The sequence below is a fragment of the Acromyrmex echinatior genome, chromosome 2 (assembly GCF_024713525.1).
Source record: "Acromyrmex echinatior isolate Ae372 chromosome 2, ASM2471352v2, whole genome shotgun sequence".
Taxonomy (NCBI): Eukaryota; Metazoa; Arthropoda; class Insecta; order Hymenoptera; family Formicidae; genus Acromyrmex; species Acromyrmex echinatior.
Genome location: NC_141853.1, coordinates 21,103,160 through 21,116,233, shown reverse-complemented (window position 1 = coordinate 21,116,233; position 13,074 = coordinate 21,103,160). Strand labels below are relative to the sequence as shown.

The following is a 13,074-nucleotide window of genomic DNA, read 5'->3' as shown; positions in this document are numbered from 1 at the left end:
ATATGGATATCATTAACTGAACGTATTACGAATGTCACGGACTTTAACGGCCGGTATCTCGTGTACTCCCAGATAGAAATTAATTATTTCAAGGTAATGAAGTGTCAAGGGAAGGACGTGAGCAGAAGGGAGGCGACGTTGTTCGAAGTTATTCGACGGAGGATATTTCGTGCATATCAAAATGTCGCGAATCAGGAGATATTTCTAATTGCCGGGGTCGCCGCCACCGCCATGTAGCAAATAGATTATCTGAATTAACGACTCCAGTAAAATTAACACTGTATTTCCAGAATTTCAATATTATTTAGTAACAGTAGAATTTGATATTTGATTATAAAAATTATTAATCTAATTTAGTTATTAATATTTATAAAAAACTTTCACTCTTTCTCAAAATTACCTATAAAAAGAAAGAAAATAAGAATCCCTGCGATGTGTTTTAAAAAATATCTCACGATTAAGTCGTTAAATGTAAAGTTTTTAATTCTGAAAACATGGAACATTTTACTTTAGTCAACCTCCCCATTTTGTAATTCTCATACAATAACATCGACACTGTCGTTGAGTTACAGAATAGGAGTGGCGTTTACAAGGAGACATTAAGACGTACAACTTAAGCTTTAAGTCTTAAATCATACAAAATTTACCAGTTAGAAGTGAGAACAATGGACTATTATTGATTTTTACAGTTTAAAACTTTAAGTTTTGCGCCTTACAAATTATAGGCTTATTGTAGGCACCGCTTTAGTCGCAATTTCGATAAATAAGAGGAGGAGGCTCGTTGCAAATTTTCATTGCTTTTAGGAAAACAGTTAGATCGTGGGCGGTGGGATATATAACGCGACATTTCTTTGCAATCACACGTTTCCTAGGACGCAGACATGAAAGCCTCGGATGCCGTTGTTTGTCGAATGCATCGCCGCACGGCAAACGGCTGCCGCATCGCGAAAGTGCATTACACTGCGCGTCTAGAATACGCGATATCCTTTCGCACGCGGCACGGTGGTTCGTACGTGGGCATACAGCCGGCCAATACGTACCGTATCGTACGTGCATGCCGCGCACGCAGCGAATACGCCCGGCAAATTCGTGCCGTAAGTAAAACACGGGTCGGTACACAGTCGGGGGTCATAATCGTTACGAGAACTCGCGACAAGATCTGCCGGAATTCGCCGCTTGCGTTTAATACGACATACACGCGGAAATAAACTGTGAAGGAAAACGGTCATCGTCCTAAGACCACTCACGTATATAAGCATGAGTAAGTCGCTTCGTTATTGGAGGAAGAAAACGAGTTCAAAGATAGGTCGGCGAAAGAAAAACGCTAACGCATCGGGGACCCTTTTTCATCAGCAGCCAGTTTCCAGTCTCACCTCCGGGACGCGAACGAACGATTCTTTTTTTTTATTTTTTTTTATTTTTTTTTTTTTATTACCGTGCCTTTACGAGACTTCTCCTTTCCAGACCAGAGACTCGATTGGCGATCGAACACGCTTTTTATGTGCACGAAGCGCGGCAACGGCAACGAATGCAAAGTGCTTTCGTTTCTATCGCGTCTCAATTCCCGATGCCCATGGATGGCGCGAGCAATAAAAATATGCCAATACAAAGAGAGAAAAAAACAATACGATGCGGAGAATGGCCAAGTATATTGGAATCGAAAGCAGTCGCCCAATACAACCGCGAACATATATATCGTGGTTGAATTCGTAAATAACTATCGATTAATCTATACAATTTATCATATCTAATATCGAGAAAATATCAGACTTTTGCCTACATCTTAAAAATATATTAATTTCGTATATTGAAAAAGAACAATAATTTTTTTCACTTAATACTGTAGAAAAGTTATGTATACAATTTATCACATCCTATTCATGTAACACTTTTTCATTTTCTTTTATAGATTCTCAAAAAATAACATTTTATCATGAAAGAAGTTAACACTCTTTGATGAAATTAAAATCTATTTTCTTGCAGCTAAAGTTCGAAGAAAAACCATTACTTATTAAAACTTCTTAATATAAAGTAAAAAATTTCCGTTAAGTAAAAAGTTTATTTAAAATAATTTAAAAAATAAAGTTTTGCTATCTGCTTCTATTCTTGCATCTTAAATGATTAGAAATTTATAAGTTTAAGTAGTGTCTGTAAAGTTAGCACGGCATTTCAGTATTGTTGATTTTTCGATATTAAAAATATAGAACATTTTGTTATTTTTGAAAGAACAGTAGAACAATGAAAAAGTACTACCGGAACAATCATTATTTTTTGAAAATTAATAAAAACCGTGTTAACTTCACTGACACGTTTAAGTAACGAATATCTTCGGAAATAGGTTATCAAATATCTGATAAAAAAGCATAAAACTGCAAATACGACAATCAATGAATAGCTCAAGTAAATAATCTGCATTTAACATCCTACATTCAAATGCATTTTCCACTTTATGAAACAATTGTACGTCATTACAAGAATGGTTCTGTAAAATTAGCACGATATTTGATTAATTAACAAAAAAAATAACGACAGCAGCACTTTTAGTAACACTTTTATTTCTACAGTTCTTTATAAAAACAAAAATAAAACTTCTCATTTTTTGTACTAAAAATCCAAAATTGAAAATATTCCGTACTAACTTTGCAAATCTAGTACGATATTCGATTGCTTCTCTCTCTAAAATAACAAGAAAAAGGTAAATATTTCCATTTTTGGCTACAGTTCCATTAGTATTACTCGAGTTCTATCAATATATATAATTTGAAAACAAAATTCCGACAATTATATACCGATATTTATATACTTTAAATACAGAAAATTGCACGACACTTGGAGAAAAAAAATGCTAGTTACTTATCTATAATTTTATAATAACAGAACATATCCTACAAGAATTCGGTTTCTCTCGGAAATATAATAATGCACATTTTTAAAACTTTCAGATTTTTCGAGAATCTTTTCGGTGTTTAAAATATAAATTGGCAGGTATAAAATTTGATATGAATCGTTTTAATATATTTAATATATTTAATTATCGTTCTCTGTTCTCAACACTTTTTGGAAGTGTATATTGATAAAAATATCAAGTATGGCACAGTACTACAATAGCACTGTCGATAATATTACATATTCCGATATTGTAATTTTGTGACGAATGGCTTAATCACTGAGTGAACGCATTATCGTCGCTATCACAACGAGGCAAGAGAGAAATATAAATTTTACGTTATGCGAACGGGCGCAAAATGTGCGCAATAAAATTTCGTTACAGTGCTTCACGTCACGGACTAAAACTGTCCAAACAAAATTAATATTTGACGCAATAAGCGAAGCGTAATGTGTATTTTGAAGTAATGTGAAGCGAATTGTAATCGTGCTATGCCGTTATGTCTCACATTGAGAGCCGCCGTCGATTCGTTGATATTGAAATAAACTCCGCGCGTAGCGTAAACGATTTTTTAATATCCCGTGCGTCGACGTATATATGTGCCCGATTCCCGGTTCGCCGGCAATCGATTTTACGACGCGCCGAATGGATTTTAAAATTGTTTATCAAAGCGGTCGAATGCACAAACGCTATGCAGAAATTAAAATCCGCGATTTTAAAAAGAGATGCACTCTATATTTGAGAGTGAAATTTCACTCCCAAAAGTTCCAAAAAAGTGGTAGTTGCGCCATTCCAATAGAAGTGAATTTTTTCACTCTTAGAAAGTGAAAAATCACGCCAAGCGAGAGTCGATTTTCAATCTACTCTCTCTCTCTCTCCCTTTCTCTCTCTCTCTCTCTCTTTTCGGAATGAATAATTTCACTCTTCGCGAGAGGAGAGATTGATATTTCACTCTGATAAATGTTACATTTAGCCCCCTACATCCAATCCAAGCCAATCTTGATGAAATTAGGCTCATTCAACGTGTTTTTGAATAAAATAAATCTGATAGAAAAAAGGGTCTTTCTGTTTCGCGAAGCGAGATATTAATTATTAAAGTTAGACTATTATTAGGTTAGGAAATTCATTCTATGAAGGAGTGAAGTGAAATTCACTCTTGCCGGATGGATGCAACTATCACTTCCCAGTTCCCTTGGAGAAATTTCACTTTCAAAAATTTAGAGGTAGTGAAATATTCGAATAATTAAATATATATATCTAATTTAAGTATTAAAGCAAATATAGCCTAACTTAAACTTAAAATAGTGAGACTTCAGAGAGCTCAAGATTTTCTGGCATAATCTTTGTGCTATTCTCTTAATAAATTAAATCGGCGCATGCTAAAAGAAGTTAAGTCTAATTTTGCACTTTTTCACTTCTCTCACTGCATAAAAGGATATTTTTCCAAACCTGCGCATGAAATAAAAATATCAAATATTGTTTATCAAGCTAACGTTGCTATACTTAACACAAAAAATTTCTTGTCTCCGTCATTTAACAGTAATAGGTGTATGTAAAACTGCAGTTTTTTTTTTTCGATTTCTCAATAATTCAATTTTAGGATTTAATTCCTTTTAGCATGCAACGATTCAATTACAACCATAAATAAATCGATAAATTGGATCATAATCAATATTTAAAAGAATCGAACTAAGTAAAATTCGATTAGAGTTCCATAGGAAGGCTGGAAAGTTGAATACGACACTAGAGGTGACACGTTAATCGGAGACCGTTTCTGTGAATGCACTGCGTCATTGAACGCGAGAAATTATATGGCGAGGAACCCCCGCGTGGAAACGAGTCGATTCTCAGAGTAGGTAGTAGGTAATTATTTTTTAAACATGACGGGAGAAGCGGAGGTACATTGTCTGAGAGGGGTGGGTTCCTGTCGGTCGACGGGGATGAAAACTGTACCGTGCCAACGCACGCGTACGGATACACAGCTTTATAATGTGTTTCCTCATACGCGTGTGCAACTAACCGCACGCACACACACACACACACACACACACACACACACACACATGAGGGAGCACAGCTGGTTAAAGCGACGAAAACGAAAGAGTATATAAAAGAAATGTTAATTATCGCATTACTGACTAGCCAGCCATAAAATGTACCGTAGCTTACGGCACCGTTTTAAATGCGTACAACAAAGTAGGGAGAACTCGAAACACGGAGTGTTCCTGCCTGCCTGCGAGGGTGCGACGAAACAATACGTTCGTTTTGCTCAATGAGGAATTAAGCGTAACCGAATTATGGTCGGACCTAGTCAGTGAAGCGCGCGGGAAAAATTGTCTCAATGTTTGCGTTACCGCTAACATTCCCGGCGTATTTGCATTCCGGCCTTCGACGGTTCTTATCAATTCTTTGGACGTTATCTGGATATCCGGTGGCTTGCAATACGAAGAGCACTGTGCAGTGTTGCAAATAGAAACGAAGTTGAGTCAAGTATCGGCGCAAATGGCGTGGAAGAAAGGGTCAAAATAGCGTAATAAAGCAAAATTTAATTTCCAAGATTCGGATATTCAGATATTTTTGAAATTTAATTTTTAGATTCGACTATTTAATTTAAAGAGTGTAGATGATCTCAACTTGAATGAAATATTTGCAACGCTAGTTCAAAGAATCATGAGTCATATACTGAATGATGCTTTGACTAATGTGCAATAAGTACGGTAAGTGCCATCTCGTTTAATGAACGTTTTAATCTTCGTTAATCCGATTACCCAATTCCGAGCATGTTAAACTCCTTAATAATAGAGCACGCTTAAATTTGCATATGATTAATAAATGTTAGACGGATTATCAATTTCGTAATTCATGTTCGAATTACGCAATGGCAATAAAGCCAGTTTCGATAATCTCAATGTAATTTTAATTCTTTGTCAGGAGATAAATAATAACAATTCGTCCTTTTACTTCAAACGTGGCACAATTCGACAAATTAACTTCCCAGATAAGAGGAAAACTTATTATTTCACTCGATAGACAATTATTGCTTAATCAAATAATACTATTAAAAAGAATATATCCTTAACACAATCGAAAGTCTTTTTGTGTTTTGTCATTTTCGTTTCTTTAAAAAAGCTTTTTTGAGTTATAATTTTAACAATTTCTTATGAAGTTAAATTAGTTCACTTTTGATATTATAATTGAAAAGGTTAATTTACTTGACTCATTCATGATAATAACTCAAAAATTATATTTTTTTAATTGTATCACTTTTAAAGTAAGAAAGCGAATTATAATCTTTTCGATTCCTTTTCATTGAACAAATTCTTGAACAGCCTAAAGTAATGTAACAGAAGAAAGAGAAAAAAACAGAGATAGATAGAGGGAGAGATTCGCAATTTAGATTTTAAAATAAAAAAAAATATTTCTCTGTATATAACAGAGGCAAACTGATAGCGACAAAATTAAAAATTCGTTTAAAGTAAATATCAAAATTGTTGATTTTTAAAACATATCAATTTCAGCTACCGAACCATACGAATATGTGACATTCCATATTTTATGAAAATAAAGTGCAACTTGGCGGGATCACCTCGAGCACTTCATAAAATGTCAAGAACTGTCTCTCGCTTCCTCGCCACTGTTTCTCGCTAAGTAAATCTAAGCGAGTGTTTATGAAAGAGCGACAGTAGGTCGGAGCGACACAACAGAGCTACGCTTCTCTGAGTGAGAGAATGAGGGATCTCGACGCGCTTTTACATGCCTGTAAGTAAGACTAACATAAAACAGACCGGCCGGACTTTATTGCCGCATTAGAGCTCGTTTTACGTTTCCTTCATAGTTGAAAGTCAGCGATATCTGAACGGTAGCAGCGGCCGCTTCCGGACACGCAAGCGCACCGTTATATCCAATAGCCAGAGCAATACTTCAATCGGGAGCAATACCGGAAGGAAGGACGTTTTTATGGCGACCGATGTATCGCGATTCCCCTATAGTCCCCTGGGAAATTTAAAAAAAAATCCCAAACCTTACGCAGACGGACCGGACGATAATGGCAACGCGTACGCGGCCATTCGTCTTTCTACTTCGCCGTTGCTCTTGGCAAGCAACGATTCGCGCCATCGTGGATCGCGAAATTTCTCGGGGGAAGACAACACGTATGTAACAAGATCAACGTTCGCGTTCCCGAGCGTTATAACGCTACGAATTTGCTGTGAGTTTGCTATACGAAGCAACATGAACGCCACCGGTAAATCTTTTATTAGATTAATCTTTTTTTTTCTCTCTGCACACATCTCGTTCAATTACTTAAACGGTATCACATGGTTTCGTGCAAATTATCTTTGCAAGAACTAATGTATTATAATATTGCAAAAAATTCTATAAATATTCATCTTATACCCATTTCTACCAAATGTAGATCCATTTTAATCTCGATTCGACTTGTTCTTCATTTTGTTCTAATTCTGAAAATTGGAAAAAGATGAAGAGTTTCGTTGAGTCAAGATTAAAATTAAACTACATTAATAGAAACAGGCATTAATAATACAGTTTTGTCGAGTTTTGGAATTTCTCTTTACATCGCAAATATAAAGTTGGTAATAGATATTCTAACTCGCAATGTTCATTTCCATCAATGTAGATTAAATTTAATCTTGGTTCAACTTCAATATTCGTAGAACTAGAAAAGGATAAAGAGTTAGCTGAAATAAGATTAAAGTAAACTATTATTGATGGAAATGAGCAGATAAATATTTTAGTGTCACGTATTTGCCTAACGTTAATTAGAACTGTAGAAAGACAAAAGCTATAAGTAACAGTCAATTTCATGTGTTTATTTTGATGCAAAGAATGTAGACAAAAGATGTAGATTACATTACGTGACGAGAAAGGAGCTAACAATGGAGCAATCGGTACATGGGCTTCGTTTATATTCACTACTTGATGGTGCGGATGCTCGTAAACCGTCAAAATACAAACTTCCGGTAGACAACGAATGTGCCAGTCGTAAAATCTAAAAGGCGAGACGGTGCTACTGTGGTTTGCGATAGTAATCGCCGAAAGGACAAAGCGAACGGTAACGCTGTCACACAAAATCTCACACTCTCGCACGAAAGTGTGTATTTTGACAGACAAGGAGTCACGAAGCAAAACCCAGGAAGTGTAGCGTTAAGCTATATTCAGACCCGACGCCTGTCAACATCATCTCTGACGGATGTCGACTGGCGGCACGTGCAACAAAAGAGAGCATGTGTATGCGGACGAAACAGCGATAAATGTTCGACTTCCGACAAACAAGTGTGTGAAAACCTCAATCGAGACTTCAATAGTCGATAGACATTATTAAATGAGACGTATATGAAACATAAATGAGATGTATGATAAAGTAAACCAAATACGAAACAATAGTATAAATAAAAGATGTACTTTAATAATTTCATTGGCGTTTTGTAAGGAAAACAGTTTTGCAACTCTTGTAAAATAATTTAATATGATTGGTCTTGCCTCGATTCCTCACTGGATTTAAATGTATAGACTAATCATATCTTTTGAATTTTGTAACAGTTGCAAAGCTGTTAGGTGCAGTCATTTAAAATAACACATATTTCTTTAATTCAAAATAGTCAAAACCTTAAAATAGTTTATTATTAAAAAAGTGAATAAAATTAGCAAAAAGATTTAAATTAATGCACACGTTAGAGATCATATAAATTTATCTGAATTGTAATTTTAAATATCAGAAAAAAATACATTGATGAAAAATAAGAAAAGTAATCAAGTATAGAGATTCGTTAAACTTCCATTTTCAATTAAAATTTTAATTATTTCTTAACGGTCTATTCTTATAAGCGCGTTTCGATCACGCTGTTAGAAAGATTATCTTGGGCTGAAGAATTCAAAGAATTAATTAAAAATAGAAACAACAAAAGTAGAGAGAAGGAGAGAGAAAATAATGTGTTGCATTTAATAATTGCACTAGTTTTATATTCTATGTAGTTGTAGATATCGAAAATTCACGATAAAGAGCGTTTCTAAAAACTAAACTTTTCCTATAACAAGAGATGAAGAATTAAGGAAACTCTGGCATTTAATATAGTTCCAAATTGCATTAAAAATGCAAACATGATGTTGGTACACGCATGTACATGCATTGTGCATCACTAAAAAGATTAATAAATCAATACATCACACACAGCGTTTAGTGGTTTTGCGTTTAGCCGTGTCGACGAGCAAATAAACGCGACTACGTGAGTACTTGAATATGTTACGATAACCGAAATGGATAAATCAATTCCCATATATACAAGTGAATGTACGACAATACAATGCGTTGCATAACAAAGGCATTGAACCAGAGAAGCTTTGTTCGTGATCTTTATACATGCATTAAAAGTCTTTCAAGTGTTCTTTTTAATTTACATTTTTTAGCTTCGAAGACAAGAAACAAAAAAAATATATGTATTATATTTAGATATCTATTTAGAGACATTTAAATATCAATTTAAAAAATACATATCTTTTATAAATATATGTATATGTATGTATATTTTAATATACATAAATAGGTATATATATATATATATATATATATATATATATATATATAGTTAATAAATATAATAAGAACATACATATAAAATTTTAATGTTTATAATTTATAAAATAAAATTTTATAGAATTTAGTTGAAGAATTTAGTTTGCAACAAAAGAATTATGTGAGAATTATGTGAGAATTATGTGAAAATAAGTTGAGAACCAATGCTCTAAACTAGAGATCTTATAAAAGAATCTGATGTCTGATCATAAGCGATTTTGTTAAAATTCTGCGGGAGAGAAAGATGTATACACTTTCTTCTTGTGTATATACAGACACTTTCTGAATATACTATCTCACTCCATAATCTTAATTAAAGTTATAGAGTGAGACAGTATAAATTAAATTGAGATAGTACAAATACAGAAAAAAGCGTAATAATATGTATGTATCTTTCTCTCTCATACTAAGAAAAATATTCTGATTGTATCAACAAAAATTGTGAGTATATAAATCAGAATTCAGATTATTATTATCAAATTTTTAATTATCGAGTAAAATGCTCAACAGATTTAATAGATTTAAGTATCTGATTTGCATGTACCTTTTTGGTTGAACTACCAAAATTTTAATTAGTGCAACAAGACTTTTTCAATGTATAATAAGATTTTGATAAATCGCTCGTATAAACCAGATACTTTTTAGCAAGAGACACAAATGACACAGTGTAATATACTCTAAGTTTTTTGGAATGAAATCTCACTCTAAGAGTAATAATTGAGATAAAAATTGAGGTCAGTATTCATAGTTCGTTCTTATTTCAAGACTGTCTAATGTTTTATGTTAATACGGCTCTGTGATTGACTTATAGCGTCTTAAAATGATCTTAAATATAAGAATCAAATATGAATACCTGAGTCAGTCTTAAAAAAAGAGTGGTTCAATTTTCATCTTAAGATTACAATCTTTAAGATTTCACTCTTCAGAGTGAGATTCACTCTGAGACTATTTCATAGTCTGTTCTTAATTTCAAGACTGTCTCAAGCAATTTCTTAAGATGCTAATATGGCTTTCTAATTCATGACATCTTAAGCATCTAACTTAAGATCATCTCTTGAGTAATGTAGATTTAGCCCTAATAGTTTTAGAGTTTTAGAATTTAGCAATGAATCATTTCATTAACACTGACAATAAAGATGTAATGACAATTCACTGTGTCATCTGTGTCTCTTGCTGAAAAGTATCCTTTGTTTTAGAATCTCTACTCTAACGATCTACGATCGTGAGCAAAATTATGTGTCATAACAATATTTATATCAATACATAACAGATGATATATTCATATAAGACAGGTGGATTATTATATATTCGTTTCACATTTATAAGAAGCTTTTATTATCTACATGCAGATAATTAAAAAAACACATATCTTGGTACTCACTTATTTTCTCATCATCGGCGATTCCTTGATCCTCCGGGTCTCCTTTATTCCTCGATCCTTCTTGATACAGCACGATAACTCACACTCACAAATCACCCGCGAAATTGCAAAACAAAAAATAACTTGCTATTTCGACAAATATCGATCCGACGGACACGACATTGTGGTGATCGACATTGACTGCGCATTCCGAAAAATGCGTTTAATCACGAACGATTCAATTAATTGATACTCCAATTAATTAAAACGATCGCACGAATTTACTCGCGAACGATACGAATGTCACGCGTTTACTCGAAAAGCAAAATCTTCCGATGGAGAACGAAGTTGATCGCGATCACCGCAAACTGCGTTTAATCACGATCGAACGGATTAATCAGACTACTCGAACAAAATCTCACTGTCGCCGACGTCGACTGCGAATCTCAGAAAATGCGTTTAATCACGAGCGATCCAATTAATTGATACGCCAAAACGATCGCACGAATTCGTTCGCGGACGATACAAGATACGCAGAGCCATCGTAATTAGATGTGTAAGTTATGTGCTACACAAAAGAATAAAAGATACATTAACAAAAAGGGGGGGAGGAGGGGCGCCAAATTAATCCACCATATGCAATCGTATTAATTTCCTCTTTTTGGTTGCAATCTGAATTTTGTCTAGCCCCATATTTTTACTTTTCTAGGCTTTTAAAAAATGTGCAAGATTTCAGAATTATTTTTCAATGTATCTTTTTTTCATACAAAATTCCTATTAAAGCCCATTTTAGACGATTCGTAACCAAATTCAAAATAAAATTCTATAATATTTATAATTTTACGTATTAAATATCCTAAACATGTATCTTTATATTTTATATGTGTGAATTTTTCTTCTTTTTCAAATATTTTCTATATTACACGACACGTAAAATTATAAATAGAATTCTGTTCTTTTGAAAGCGAATTATATACCTAGATACTCGTCTAAAGTGGGCTTTACAAAATATTTTAGAAAAAAAAAAAGATAGATTCCACTCTATTTCGAAGAAAGCACACAACTTACTCGAAAAGCTTACTCGAACATTTTCGACGGAGAACGACGTCACAATTACGATCACTACAAATCACGTTTGATTGCGATCGAACGAATTAATCGGAGCAGAACACACTCGAACGAAATCGCACTGTCATGGTAGATAGTGTAGATTCATTAGGCATTCCCGGACTTGTTAGGTTATGCGCGACGTGTTCCAGCGTGAATATTGCAACTAATGACGCGGCGTCAGGGAACATGGCGGACGCGACGGCACCGGCAATTGCGCCGAAAGTTCGTAACGTAAAGACAAGTCGAGATGATCACCTCTCTCGATTGATCCGATGGTAGCCGGTCCCTCGATGCTTCCTCTCGATGCTCTTCATGATATTCTGCTTCCACACAAGCACTGAATAGCACACTCGCGACACTCGCTGGACGAGCGAATAATCAGATCCTGTCGACAGACGACGCGACGGCAATAGATTTCGATCACGAATATCGATGAACGCGTTGATTTCATGATTCGACCGACATTCCTGGCAATCGTCCGTAAGATTCGGCATTCCTGAGCTTTCCGTTCGCGGAAATCACCTAAAACAAGTAAACAAGTGAAGAGAACACGGAACGATCGCGAGTCAAGCGCGCAGTAGAAACGCTCAGCGGGAACTGACCCAATAACCTTCGGTGGTTGGATTAACGCTCGCGCCAAATGACGCGTCATTACGCGAGACAATTTTCAAATAATGTACATATCGTACATATCGAAGAAAATGTATGTCGGTATTGTTGAGAGATTTTTTTATTAAAGTTTCTATTTTTTATTGGCCAGTACTGATTTATGTAGTCGGTTGCTTTTTATATTTAAGATCGTTTTAAAATGTCATAAGCCAATCACAGAACGATATTCATATAGTGTGTTCTTATTTTAGGACGATTTTTAAGTAAGAATGATAAATACTAATCTTAATGATAATAACGATATCGTTACATTGTCGTTGAGCAAGTTTTGTTTCTATATGTACTCAATAAAATTATTGAATTTTGTTAAATATTTGTTTCAATAGTACTAATGAAATATTTACTTTACTTTATATACAGCAAATTAACATTTATTTAAAATAAAAGAATTATACTTGGATTAAATAAATATATAATATAGTTTATATATTTATTTAGTATAAATGTTTCGTTAGTATT

At 34.2% G+C, this 13,074-nt stretch overlaps 1 long non-coding RNA gene across 1 annotated transcript in view; it reads right to left on the bottom strand.

Moving 5' to 3' along the window:
* LOC147910626 (uncharacterized) overlaps positions 1–12,544 on the bottom strand; it is a 172,149-nt gene extending 159,605 nt beyond the window's left edge. The window contains exon 1 of the long non-coding RNA XR_015544043.1: positions 12,202–12,544. This is a non-coding gene — a long non-coding RNA (uncharacterized LOC147910626). The remainder of the gene's footprint in view (positions 1–12,201) is intronic.
* Between the last annotated feature and the right edge of the window lie 530 nt (positions 12,545–13,074).